The 13730-nt window shown below is 44.7% G+C and overlaps 1 long non-coding RNA gene across 1 annotated transcript; it reads right to left on the reverse strand.

The window, feature by feature from the left end:
• Nucleotides 1-2718: 2718 nt before the first annotated feature.
• Nucleotides 2719-7477, reverse strand: LOC118000664. The gene is made up of 3 exons (XR_004676520.1): nucleotides 6999-7477; nucleotides 5055-5202; nucleotides 2719-2801 (listed from the first exon to the last, which is right to left on the reverse strand). It is a non-coding gene; the product is annotated as an uncharacterized LOC118000664 (long non-coding RNA).
• Between the last annotated feature and the right edge of the window lie 6253 nt (nucleotides 7478-13730).

Raw genomic sequence — 13730 nt, forward strand, 5'->3', positions numbered from 1 at the left:
GTCATTTACCTTCTCTCTTACATTTGTAACTTCAAAAGCTAATGGCCTTAAACCAAACTTCTTGCCTGCTTTTAAGATACAGAAGGGGCTGGAATGTGTTATTGCAGGTTTTTTAATTTTAAATTTTAATTTGTTATTTTTTCCTCCCATCTAGTGAATATTCTTCACACATAGCCTCTGGTAAGAGTTGAGTAGCGTCCCTTAGGTGGCCTCTACTCTTTCTTTTTCCCCATTTCACTGGCAACAGTGACCATCTAAACAGCCTTTGTAATTTTATTTTCTTTGGAGTGGCTTATCCAAGTAAAGAGTTAATAGATTTAAAGATGAGGTAAATGTGATTTCTCCTGAAATGCAGAAAAATACCCAACAGAGAACTTCAGTGAAAAACTACTAGAAGAGAGTTATCCTGGCCAAAATCAAGTCCAAAGGTTAAACACGTTTGCCCTCCTTATCTAAGGAGTGAAAATGCTCAGATCGCAGGGTAGCACTTGATTAACACTAGATTCTCTTCAGCAATTAGCAGATTCACCACCTGTTATCAGTCGGATCGTGTCTTCCCAAAAGATCCAGTGAAAGGCTGACCCCTGGGACCAGCAGATGTCACCTTATTTGGAAATAAGTTCTTTGCATATGTAATCAAGTTAAGTTGAAGTCATTAGGGTAGATCCTAATCCAGTATGACTGGTGTTTCTGTAAGGAGAGGGAAATCTGGACACAGACACACACACAGAGGAGAATGCCACGTGACAACAGAAGCAGAGACTGGAGTGAGGTAACCACGAGCCAGGAAATATCAGGGAGGAGTGCTAACTTCCAGAAGCTAGGGCAGAAGCATGGAACAGGCTCTCTGTCAGAGGCCTCCAAAAGGAACCAACCTTGTTGGCACCTTGATTTTGGACTTCTAGCCTTCAGAACTGTTGAAAGCACACACTTCTATTGTTTTAAACTGCTCAGTTTGTGGTAATTTGTTACGGCAGTCCTAGAAAACTAATATGCCAACTGTGGGCCGACATCAAATAACTCAAATTCTGTAGCGCGCTCCCCTCTGCTCATGTTTGTTAAATGTCTTCCTCCTCACTATCTAGATACCTCGGTAGTCAAGTAAGCTTAGTAATTCCATCATCATATGCAGAGGCTACATTCTGATTTTATTTTGAGGGATCTTGCAGATAACCTGGGACTTTCAAAGTCCAATGGAAGTGATCATTTTAATACTTTCCCTCTTTTCGTGATGTGAATTCGGAGCCAGGCCAAAGGCAGTTTGGCAAACTGTCAGCAACTGATAGTGTGATTGAAAAACCTGATATGTCAGCTATTGTTCTCCTGTATTAGCTTCTTTGGGTCCTATGAACTCATGAAATATAACAAAGCACTGTATTGTCTAAACTCTTCTGAATATATGGCTAGTGATCACATAACTCCTTTTGTCTTCGGCTGCGCCCGTCAAAGAGGAATTCTCTGGTGTCTTTGTTTCCCTTTAGAGCTTTCCCCTCTAATTTGATCTGTACTTGATGACATGGTTATAAAGAACGCCACGTACCTGGTAGAGCAGAATCGCAAGCAAGCATGGCTAAAGTCATTCTGCGGTGCAGGAAGGAACGTTTCCACACAGAAGTCTAAGGGCTAACAGTTCTTGAGTGAGTCCCATGGCCAAACACTTCTCTACATGCTTGACGGCAGATAACGTTTTTAGTCTTTTAAGGACCCTAAGGGGCAGGTGCTATTGCTTTCCTCCCTTTACAGCTAAGGAACCAATTTATGGCAATGATAAGTAAAACTTACTCGAGGTCACAGGGCTAAGATTATGAACCCAGGTGGTCTGGTTGCAAAGTCTTTTCTTTAACCATTACTCTGTTTCTTTTCTACCTGGGAAATACTCCCATCCTGGATCTTAATGTTGTCATGTTTTCCTCACTGAAAATCAGTGTTTTTATGTCCTTTTCAGCTAATGCAAACTTTGGATCTATGTACTTGCCCAAGGTTGCAGGATCGTCTTTGCAGGAAGGGGACTGAATGAGAGCCTCTGTAATTCAGCTCTAGAGCATTGGTGATTGGATGATGTTACAGATGTCTCTTGACCTTTGAATGATCTAGGCCACATGGGCACCATTTTTAAGCAATCATATTTTCTCCAACTAGGCCCACTAACTGGAAATATCACAACGTTTCAAAATTAAATGTTCTATTTTTGTATCATGTTATTATACAATAGATTTAGTGATAGTGATAGTGATTGACTGCAGGTCTACATACTTCCATACACAACACACATTTGGGGTGAGGTATCAGAGACCCAGGAAAGAGAGAGCCAGAATCCAATGCTTCTCCTGGGGGAGCTCCTGCAGGCCAGTGGCTCCTATGTTGAAGTGGTCAAGAGGAGAAAGGATTAGGGAATGGAGGGGTCAGAACCACTTCTAGGACAGGGGTTTAATCCCATCGGTCCCAACACCCCCTGCCTATAACAATTTTTTTATTAAAACTCTTTTATTGTAAAATGATTTTCATAGGTAATATAACATACTTCTCTACATAATTAAAAACTCCCAGTGTAATGCCCCAACTGAATCATAAAGAAAAAAACAAAGGAAAGTAAGTAGAAATTAAATAGTATATTTATTGCTCAGCACCAACTCTAATAAAGTCATAATGATGGAGTCAAATGCTTGCACCTGAATGTGCAAGTATGTACTGATAAAAGGGTGAGGCGTGACTTACATATCAAGAGTGGCCTTACCTCTGAAGTGAGAGTCTCCCAGTGGTGAGTAATCTAAGTAATTAGTAAAACAGCATGTAATCTTCCCCTGATTAAAAAAAAAAAAAGTTGTCAACAAAGTGGCATACAATTTCCCTTCAAATTTTTTTTCCAAAAATTCGCAATTTTTTTTTTTTTATCTTTTGAAAGATTTTATCTATTTATCAGAAGGAGAGAGAGAGAGAACACAGGCAGGGGGAGTGGAAGGCAGAGGGAGAGGGAGAAGCAGGCTCCCAACTGAGCAGGGAGTCCGATGTGGGGCTTGATCCCAGGACCCTGGGATCATGACCTGAGCTGAAGGCAGAGGCTTAACCCACTATGCCACCCAGGCATCCCACCCCTCAAATTTAGTGGCATTGCTGAGATATTCAGCCTATATCAAAACCAAGAAAAAACATTACATTAATGTGGGAAATAGACTTGAGTCTGAATTTGTCACCTATCTGAATTAATAGGACAGTTAAGTAGGATGTGGGACTATTTAGTTGGGGGACCATCTTACGTGTTCCCCGGTATCTACCACGTCTGAACTTCAGTTGTTGGAACAAACGACCACCCCTGGGAATTTCCACACCTCTAGGGGTTGTATCATTCCAACGCGTGGTCACTAGGCTCCGGCTTCCTTATTCACAAATCTCTCTCGTCCCCTTGTCCTCTCCTGTCTCTGTCTCCCTCTCCTCTCCCTTCTCTTTCCCTCTGCCACCACTCTTTTTTTTTTTTTTTTAAGATTTCATTTGACAGAGAGAGTACAAGCAGAGGGACAGAAAGGGAGAAGCAGGCTCCCCACTGAGCAAGGAGCCCGATGTGGGACTCGATCCCAGGACCCTGGGACCACGACCTGGGCCAAAAGCAGCTGCTCAACAGATTGAGCCACCCAGGCGTCCCTGCCACCACTCTTGTTCAGCTTCCTTGTTCCCTTATTTCTCCCCTCCTTGCTCTGCTCTCCCCCATCTCCTCCTTCTTCTCCCCTTCATCAGGGAGGAGGTGGTGGCCCTTTTCCAATCGCAGAGTTGGGGGCTCTTGTCTCTCGTGGAGAATATATCTCATAAGACTGCCTGCAGCTGTCTTTCCAGCCCTGAACATCCTCACATTGCATTTTCTCTCTCTCTCTCCTAATTTTGATCTATGATTTCAACTGTATAGGTCAGAAAATACAGTCTGAGAAACACTGTGACATCAGAGCCTTACCTCTTTAATATAATTTTAGTATAGACGCTTAAACACCAAATAATGGCTAAGATATATAGACATTATTGCTTTTAATTTCCATCTTCTCCCCATTTTACAGATGAGGAAGTGAGACACAGAAATTAAATGACAAGCTAAGCCCACAGAGCTCATAAATAGCAGAGCTGGGATGTTCTCTTATGCACTAGGCGAGGGGTGCTATGGAATCAGTTCCTATCCCCTTTGCAGATGAAAAACCTGCAAAAGAACAGATGAGGATGGGACAGCTAATATTTATTGGGTATTGCTGTGTGTCATTAATGCTCTACATGCATTATCTTATTATTATTATTTTTTTTTGGAGAGAGAGTGTGTACACACAATGGGAGTGAGGGGGGATGGGGGGGACCGGGAGGGGCAGAGGGAGAGGGAGAGAAAATCTTAAGCAGGCTCCACCCCCAGTGCAGAGCCCAACAGCCCGACATGGGGCTCGATTTCATGAACCTGAGATCATGACCTGAGCTGAAATCAAGAGTCAAGATGCTTAACCAGTTGCGACACCCAGGTGCCCCTTGCTAATCTTTTTAATAACCTTGTAATGACCATGCTTTTTGTTGTTTTTGCTTGTTTTTTAGTGTCACCACCAGTGTCCCACTGACAGATAAGGGACCAGAGGCAGAGAGGCTGCTCATAAGCATCAGGGCTGGGATTCAGACCCCAACAACAGACGGCCTTGGGAGCTTGGGTTCTCACCCACTAGTCTAAGCGCAGGGATTTCGAGAGAGGGAGATGTTTCTGGCAGCTGGGATCAGAGAATGGCACTGCACCTGAGCTTAGGGATGGGGGATTTTCCACAGGTGGAGATGGGGAGGTGCTTGGAATGGGTGGAGCCTGCGGGACAAAGAGGAGAGGTAGTCAGGTAGGGCTTTCTCCTTTTAAATTTTAAAGGCATGTTTGTATGTGTGTGTGTGTGTGTGTGTTTTAATTCCAGTTGAAGATTGAAGAGAATAAACTTTACTGCTGAGCATCTGTACTTAAAATAAATATATCTTTATCTGTTCTGGGCGATTATTGAAATAATTCGTGAGAAGGCACCGCGGTCATTCCTGCCTGGTGCCCTGCGCACTATGCGTACCGGAAAATGGTCTGATGGGGCAAAAGCTGGGGCTCAAGTCTTGATTCTGCCTGTTGATCTTGGGCCTCCTACTTCATCTTCCCCATTCTTCTGCAAGTGTGGGGTAATGACGCAGGCCCCAGCTTATCCCGGAAAGATATTAGAAGGCCTAAGGAGGGAACAGAGGTGCCAAGCTTCAGAGGAAAGGTGCTATGAAACTCTAAGGCATCAGACATTTTTGTTACTCTGATTACTGTCTCTTTTAATACATAATAGTAATTAATATTGGCCGCCGGCAACTCAGAATAGAAATGGTGTGACCTCGATTAATTTGTAGAGGGACTTGATGTTTTCACATGCATGAACTAATTCAGTCTTTATAATTGTCCTATGAAGTAAGCAGGACGGTTATGATCAATTGCCATTTTTGCGAAAACCGAGACCCAAACCATTTGTGTAGCAAATGCTGGGTCTAGGTATAAAATTCCAGTCTTCCAATTCTCAGTTTAGACTCCTTTCCAAAGACGACAGAAGAGGCATTTTGGGGTCAACCCTTGCTAAATTTCTTGGCAAAATTCAAGACAGGCAAGAGCATACATAGACTTGATAAAGGTCTTTGAGCATAATATATAATCCCCAGTCACACTGAATTCCAAAATCTTCTTAAAAATTCAGCTCCAAGTTTGCCTCTTTTGCTTTGACCCTTCCGGGTAAGAATCTGTCACCCTTGCAGCAATCCCATGAGGCTGCATACCTACCCCTGTAATTACATGTATCCCGCATACAGCAACAATTCGTGTGCGTGTCTGCCTCCCCAGACTTCTCCTCCCGGCCCCCCAACCCCCAGGGGCAGTGAGACAAGGGTGAGCCATCTTGGTCTACAGCACCTAGCAGGTTGCTAGACATAGGAAATGCTTGAGAAGGATCTTTATTTTTTTCATAAAAGGAAAACTTATTTTGACGGCATAAAGTTCAGAAACATTTAAACAGTAAGGAATATAAAAAATGAAATAAAAGTTAAAAAGAAATAGAAAAATAAGAAACAAATGGTTGCAAAATGTCAAATCCCCTAACCTATGAATTAATAATAAAAATATTACTAAGTTTAGCTGGAGATGATGCTGCCATTTGGGGTTGTGTGTATGTGTTGTTTTAAAAACCAGTCAAAACATTTTGAGGTAATATTAACTTACTTTTACTGATTTCTTTCTTTTTTAATACTTTATTTGTCAGAGAGAGAGAGAGAGAGAGAGAGTTTGTGGCAGGCAGAGGGAGAAGCAGGCTCCCCGCTGAGCAAGGAGCCCGATACAGGACTCGACCCCAGGACTCTGGGATCATGACCTGAGCTGAAGGCAGATGCTTAACCGACTGAGTCACCCAGGAGTCCCGACTTTTACTGATTTCTAATAGCAGCTCGGAGGAGAAAGAAATGGTCTTTATTCTTCTGAATGTCTCCATTTGGTTGTGTTAAAGTTCAATGATCATTTAAGTAATAATGGACATTTTTCTTTGAGCAAAATACATCATGTATATTCTACAGGGTCCACTGAAGTGGAAATGATGTATGCACCAGAATTATAGAACAACCATCTGTATCTGAAAAACACCTTAGGAATTATCATTCTATCAGCCCTAACAGTAAATGTGGCATCATCATAGTAGTTAAGCTAAAAAGAGATACATCAAAATGACTTTTAAAGGGAGAGAACACAGGCATATTGCCAGTGGCTTTGGCTACGCAGGGTTCAGGTACTTTTAAAGTTGAATCAAACCTGCACGTGACCCAGGTTTCCAGGGTCCTCCCAACTTAACCCTACTCTTCCCCTGGGGACCTGAGGATCAGGGGATGCCCTGATTCTCTTGGGCCTGTGTCAGAGCTGCTCATTGAATAGCAGGGGCTTTAATTTTTCTTCCATTGCTGAACAAATGACCCCAACTCAGTGCCTTAAAGCAACACACACTTACTGCCTTTGAGTTCTGCAGGTTAGAAGTGTGGGTTAGCTCGGCTGGTTTCTCTGCTCCAGATTTCCCCAGGCTGTCATGGTGGTGTTGACGGGAAGGGCTCTTCTGGAGACTCGCTCACTCCACTCTCATTCAGGTTGTCCTTGGCAAAATCCAGTGCCTTGCAGCCGTAGGCCCGAGGGCCGCATCGCCTCGCTAACCACCAGCTGGGGGCTGGGTGTGGCTTCTAGAGGCCTTTCTTCAATCTTTGCCCATGGATACCTCAGCCTCAGAGACAGCAACAGCGCAGTCAATCCTTCGCACCCTGGAAAGCTCCTCGAATTCCCCTTCTCCTGCATCTCTGCAGGAATACGAAATTCAGATCAAAACCACATTGAGATACCACCTTGCAGCTGGAGAGATTTCTCACTTTAAGGGCTCAGGTGATTAGATTAATCCAGGCTCGTCTCCTCACCTCAAGCTCCATCACCTTAATGACATCTGTTAAATCTCTTCTGCCACGTAACATGATGTAGGCACAGGATCTAGACATTAGGCTGTGGACATTAATCAGCCCGCTATGAGGCCACTTGGGAAAACTAGAGTTTAAACTCTGCTTCAGCCAACTTTTGCATGTTTGGCTATTCCCTGTTCCTGGCTTGTTGTGCTTTCTCTCAGTTGGCCAAGCCGCCACCCACCTCTCTTGAGCTTTTTTTTTTCCCCCCATAGGAGATGATCAAACCAGCATTCAAAGAAGGAAGCTGCGTGTTGCAATTCTTTCCCTGGGTCTCCAGCCATCTTCCTGTTGGGAGTCATGCTTCTAGTTTATGCTGCCAATGCTGCCCTACATTTTAAGGAGTTTTTTCTCTACTTCTGAGGTAAATTACCTCCTTGATTTTCTGCAAAATTTCGTAACATGTTCTTTTTTAAAAAAGACATTTATGTATTTATTTGAGAGCGAGCGTGAGCACACATGCTCGCAAGCGTGGGAGGGGTAGAGGAAGAGGGGGAGAGAAACCTAAGCAGACTCTGTGCTGAGCATGGAGCCCGACATGGGGCTCGATCCCAGGACCCTGAGGTCATGACTGAGATGAAATCAAGAGCCTTTAAGACATTTCTGATGTCAGTTTTTAGGGATTGGAGGGATTTTGATTCATCTGCAAGCGGTCATGGGTTTGCCCTTGAAGGTGAGCCTTTATTGCTCCGTGAAATGAAATGAAAATGGAGGTGTCTCACTTTTCTATTATTTGTCAGGAAGGTCTCCCGTATCCTCGAGGGAAGAGATGAACTTGTTCAGATTTTTGTCAAGTGCCACCAAACATGGTGCTTGTAACATTGAGGACTCACCTCGGCTGGTGGTGACTGGAGGCCTTCTTGGGCTTGTAAGCATTCCCGTGGTCTCACCGACTTCACCATATTCTTGCACCCTTGGCAGAAAGTCTTTTGCCTAGCTCTTTTCCTCCTCTTTAAAGTACATGGACTCTTTTTTTTTTTAATTTTTAAAAAGACTTTATTTATTTATTTGACAGAGAGAAACACAGTGAGAGAGGGAGCACAAGCAGAGGGAGTGGGAGAGGGAGAAGCAGGCTCCCCGCTGAGCAGGGAGCCCGATGCGGGGCTCAATCCCAGGACCCTGGGATCATGACCTGAGCCAAAGGCAGACGCTTAATGACTGAGCCACCCAGGTGCCCCCAAAAACAAATAATCAAGTCAAAAAGTGGGCAGAAGATAGGAAAAGACACTTCTCTGAAGAAGACATATAAATGGCTAACAGACACATGAAAAAATGTTCATCATCATTAGCCATCAGGGAAATTCAAATCAAAACTACATTGAGATACCACCTTACACCAGTTAGAATGGCAAAAATGGACAGGGAAAGAAACAACAAATGTTGGAGAGGTGGAAAAAGGGGAACCCTCCTACACTGTTGGTGGGAATGCAAGTTGGTACAGCCACTTTGGAAAACAGTGTGGAGGTGCCTCAAAAATTTAAAAATAGAGCTACCCTATGACCCAGCAATTGCACTCCTGGGTATTTACCCCAAAGACACAGATGTAGTGAAAAGAAGGGCCATATGCACCCCAATGTTCCTAGCAGCAATGTCCGCAATAGCCAAATTGTGGAAAGAGCTGAGATGCCCTTCAACAGATGAATGGATAAAGAAGACGTGGTCCATATATACAATGGAATATTACTCAACCACCAAAAAGGATGAATACCCAACTTTTACATCAACATGGATGGGACTGGAGGAGATTATGCTAAGTGAAATAAGTCAAGCAGAGAAAGTCAATTATCATATGGTTTCACTTATTTGTGGAACATAAGGAATAGCACGGAGGACATTAGGAGAAGGAAGGGAAAAATGGGGGGGGTTGGAGGGGGAGATGAACCATGAGAGACTATGGACTCTGAGAAACAAACTGAGGGTTTTAAAGGGGAGGGGGTGGGGCGATGGGTTAGCCTGGTGGTGGGTATTAAAGAGGGCACGTACTGCATGGAGCACTGGGTGTTATATGAAAACAATGGATCGTGGATCACCACATCAAAAATTAATGATGTACTGTATGGTGACTAACATAACATAATAAAATTAAAAAAAAAGAACCCTAAAAAAAAAAAAAGCAAATACCAGAATCACCAAGAGACCCAGGGAGAATTGGGCATTGTTTCCAGCTTCCCGACAGCTACTCAGGACTGCTGGAAGGTCATTGTGCCAGTCGGCAGGCCCTCCGCCTCTCCAAAGGGTGCTGCAGCGCCACCTCTAGTTGCCGGTGTCCTATGAGCCAAGACTACTGGCGCAGAACCCCGCAGTCTGTTCCACCTCTGACCCAAACCCCTGCCTGCATCCAGGACAGACCACTAGTGGGACAGGGAGAGGGGGAGGCCAGGTTTTGTACAACAGTGCTATCTAACTTTGCTCTGCCCAAGCAAATTGTTTGTATGGTGCACCGCGGGGAGGAAGGGGGGGGTGCGGCAAGGTGGGTGCAGAATGGAAAAGGCTGATGCAGCCAGCGAAGACCAGCCTGTGAGCACTGGCCTCTCTCTCGGCTCTACCTGCAAACCTACAGCAAAATCCCAGCAGCAAACCTGGGAGGCATCAAATCAGTGCTGCTCCAGACCCCAGTCCCCCCACATGTCAGGGCTTAATAGGGGCGCACGCCGCAGTAGAGCGCTCATATACCCCCATCCCTGGGGGAGGCTCACTATTCTGATTTAACGTTTCCTTCTGCAGCCCAGAACTCTGGTCTGCCCACGGAGATCACAGGGACCTCCCACCCCTGAAGGCTCCCTCTCTCTTTTGTGTTTGGTGAGTGCAGGCAGGGGCAGAGGGCTTTACCAAAGGTACTAACGTACTGAGCTGGATTTCAACTGGAAAAATTCAGGAAAAATCAAGGGGGAGCTGACATGTCTTCATATTTCATGGATTTTTGCTGGAGCCAGTCTGTCCCCATTCAGTGCAAGCATTCCATGGGGAGACTCTTCCAATGGCCCTGCAACCATCAGAGCACGACTCCCAAGGTTGCGCGGGGTTGGTCTGCAGTCCCCCACATCACCTTCAGAAGTGTGCCTCCATGTTGTGTCTCCGAAGAACAACAGGCAAATTCCCCTTTCCGCCAAATTTGCCACTTTTTATCTTTTTAATACAACATCTCACTCTTCTAGTATCTCTGGTCAACTCAGGCCCAGAGCCTTACTGTCTATCACCCAGGACTCTGCCTTGTCCTCAGTATCATTAACCTTGAGAGAAATGAGAGAACCACTGATGGAGGTGGGTCTGGGGGTTCTGAAGGATGCCAGGGTTTGGGCTGCAAGTGCCCTGCTCCCCAGGGTCCCTCCTTCTAGCTCTTATTCCTGAATTGGAAGAAGTTCTCTGGGTGTCAGTGGGTAGGCTCCAAACGTTTCAGGTTCCTCCGTGTGGCCAGGAACATGGCTGCCCTCAAGAAGTATTTAAAGAAATGGGGCACCTGGGTGGCTCAGTGGGTTAAGCATCTGCCTTTGGCTCAGGTCCTGATCCCAGGGTGGTGAGGTGAGTGGGGCGGGGGGAGGGCCTGCCCAGTAGGAGCTGAAGTTGCAGAGTTGCTGGCTTGGCCTGAGTGCAGTGCTGAAGCCCAGAAAGGACAGGAAAGAAATGCCCCAAGCACTCTCCTCTGCCCTCTACTTTCTCCTGAGGTCTTCCACTGGGTAAATACAACCTATGGACCAAAGGGTCTGAGTCCACAGGATGCAGTCCCTGGGGGTCAGCCTCCTAGAGCACAGAGCAGGGCAGAGAAAGACCGAGCAGGATCAGATGCATGGGGTTGGAAAACAAAAGAATAAACTCCAAATGGAGTCAATTAGAAAAAGTTTTACCACTCAGCTGAGGGCAGGTGGTAAGTTGGGCTTATCTTTCGCACTAGAGAGCACAAAACTTGGCAAGAAGTAAATGCCTGTGAATGTAATTGCACTTTGTTGGGTTGGCTCTGCCTGAACGTGAGTGTGCTGTGAATTCTGGTTCTTCACTTGCCCTGGGCAAACACAGCACCTTTTCACGACGGTATTCCAACAGTGTGCTTGGTACATGGTTATGTTCAATGAACATTTGCTACACAAGGAAAGAATTCTTTTTGCATACATATTTCCTTTGTTATGCAAAACTGTGATAGAATAAAAAACACTTCTCAACTTGGGACTCTGCAACAAATGGAAAGGTTGCATAAAGGTTTGGGAAGAAAAAAAATGGTTAGGGAAGAAGACTTGGGGGTCAGCTTACAGCCATTTCATTTCCCTTCTCTCTCTCTCCAAGGAATCCTCTCTTCTTATGATGATTAAGAATAGATCCTTGCATTTTCCTCTTTTTAGACTCTCCACAACGTGTCTGTTCTCACAGACCATCGTGCATTGGGAACCTCCTCCTATGGCTGGAATCAGAGGAATTTAGTCACAGATGTATGATTTATAGTCAATATTGTTATAGAAGAGGTAAAAAACAAGAAGAGTTTAGAGTATTCTAGAAGTAGAGGGACAGGGAGACCCAAGGAGGGAGGGATGAGGGGGTGATTCGGATACTGGACAGATTCCCCTGATGGTTTGTGGGAACCAGATTTATACCAACACTCAAGGCTTAGCAAATACATTTAATGTATGCTGTAGACCTGTAAGAGGCCTGAATTGAGAAAAGGCTGCAAGAGTTGTCTGGGCTTATCCTTCAGAAGGGAAAAGGCAAGATACACTAGAGGAGTTGAGTGCAAGTCTTATGAGCCAGGAAAGGGAAAGAGGAGAAGGCAGATCCAGAGGTTGAGGGGAGGCAGTTTGCCTAGGAAGCTCTTTGCTCCATGGGCAACCAGGAAGGAAGATGGGAGCAGTGGTTTCCAAAATGTAATCACTCAATGTGCAGAGATGATGCTATATGAAATCCTTTCTTCCTCTTGGACTCACTTGAAGTCTTTTCCTCCAGCTCCCTTGCATCGAGGTAAGGCCATATGCCTATTTCTGGCCAAAGTGATATAGGCAGAATTGACATAGGTCGCTTCATACCTGGCTTACTAAAAATGCATCCTGCTCAGTTTCCCCCTCTAATTGATGGTAGTGATGTCTCCAAGATGGAAAAAGAATTTCTGAATGCAGAGCCTATGGTGATAACCTAAATGTGAGCACAAAGCAAAAACAGCCAGACACAAAGACGTTAAGTCCTCCATTCATATCACAGGACACTTCCCTCCTGTGGGTACATGTTGCAATGGTGGAGGTGGGGCTGGGGTACAGAGAAATGTTTGTTACAAAATCATAGTCTTGTTTCTTCCATTTTGACATATCACCCCATCTGGGTGAGAGAAATAGTGATTTTAAAAGGTGTTTTTTGGGGACGCCTGGGTGGCTCAGTCGGTTAAGCATCTGCCTTCGGCTCGGGTCATGATCCCAAGGTCCTGGGATCTAGTCCCACATCAGGCTTCTTGCTCAGTGGGGAGCCTGCTTCTCCCTCTGCCTGCAGCTCCCCCTGCTTGTGTTCCTGCTCTCTCTCTTTCTCTGACAAATAAATAAATAAAATCTTAAAAAAAAAAAAAAGGTCTTTTTTGAACATTGCTTCTATAGCTCTGACTGAATATTGAGGCAAAATCTGAATGGTCATTTCTCCAAGACGAATCAGCCTGACTTTAAAAGGTGTTTCTCTGAAAGGGATAAGAAAATAAGCCATATAACCAGAGGCTACTGTATTTGTTCAAACGTTGGGGAAAAATGCCTTCCTTCCTCACCACTCTTTAAGGAACATGTCTGGTCTGAAACTGAGTGGAAGATTGGCATTGGTATAAAGAATAATTCATCACAAAGTTACAAAGCTTGGAGAAGTTTAAGAACAAGTAATTGCTGCCATTTAGAATTTTCTAGAAATGACCGCCTCAACTGAGTGTTATTCTTTAACTACTAGATCAGATCAAAGATTGAGCATCTTATGTTGGTTACATTTCCTTTGCTCATTTGGAAGGCAAGGTGGAAGAGTAGGGCTGTGAGGGTTTGCTGGGGCAGCAATACAATTTCATTTCCTAAAATGTAGTTTCATTGAAAATGATGACGAACCCAAATCCGTGCCGGGCTGGCTGTGGTCAGGGTGAGAAGGAGGCTAGAAACCACCACACTTAATCTATGATTTCTAAGTGGTCAGGGCTGAGATAGACTAAATGTAGGCTTTTGTCTGAGCTACAAGCAAGTCATTATTGATGTTTTATACATTTTTCTTTTACTAGTCTGCAAGCTATTGGAACAGCTCTTCAGTTA

This window comes from Mirounga leonina, unplaced genomic scaffold (genome assembly GCF_011800145.1).
Source record: "Mirounga leonina isolate KUSES-001 unplaced genomic scaffold, KU_Mleo_1.0 Mir_53, whole genome shotgun sequence".
NCBI classification, from domain to species: domain Eukaryota; kingdom Metazoa; phylum Chordata; class Mammalia; order Carnivora; family Phocidae; genus Mirounga; species Mirounga leonina.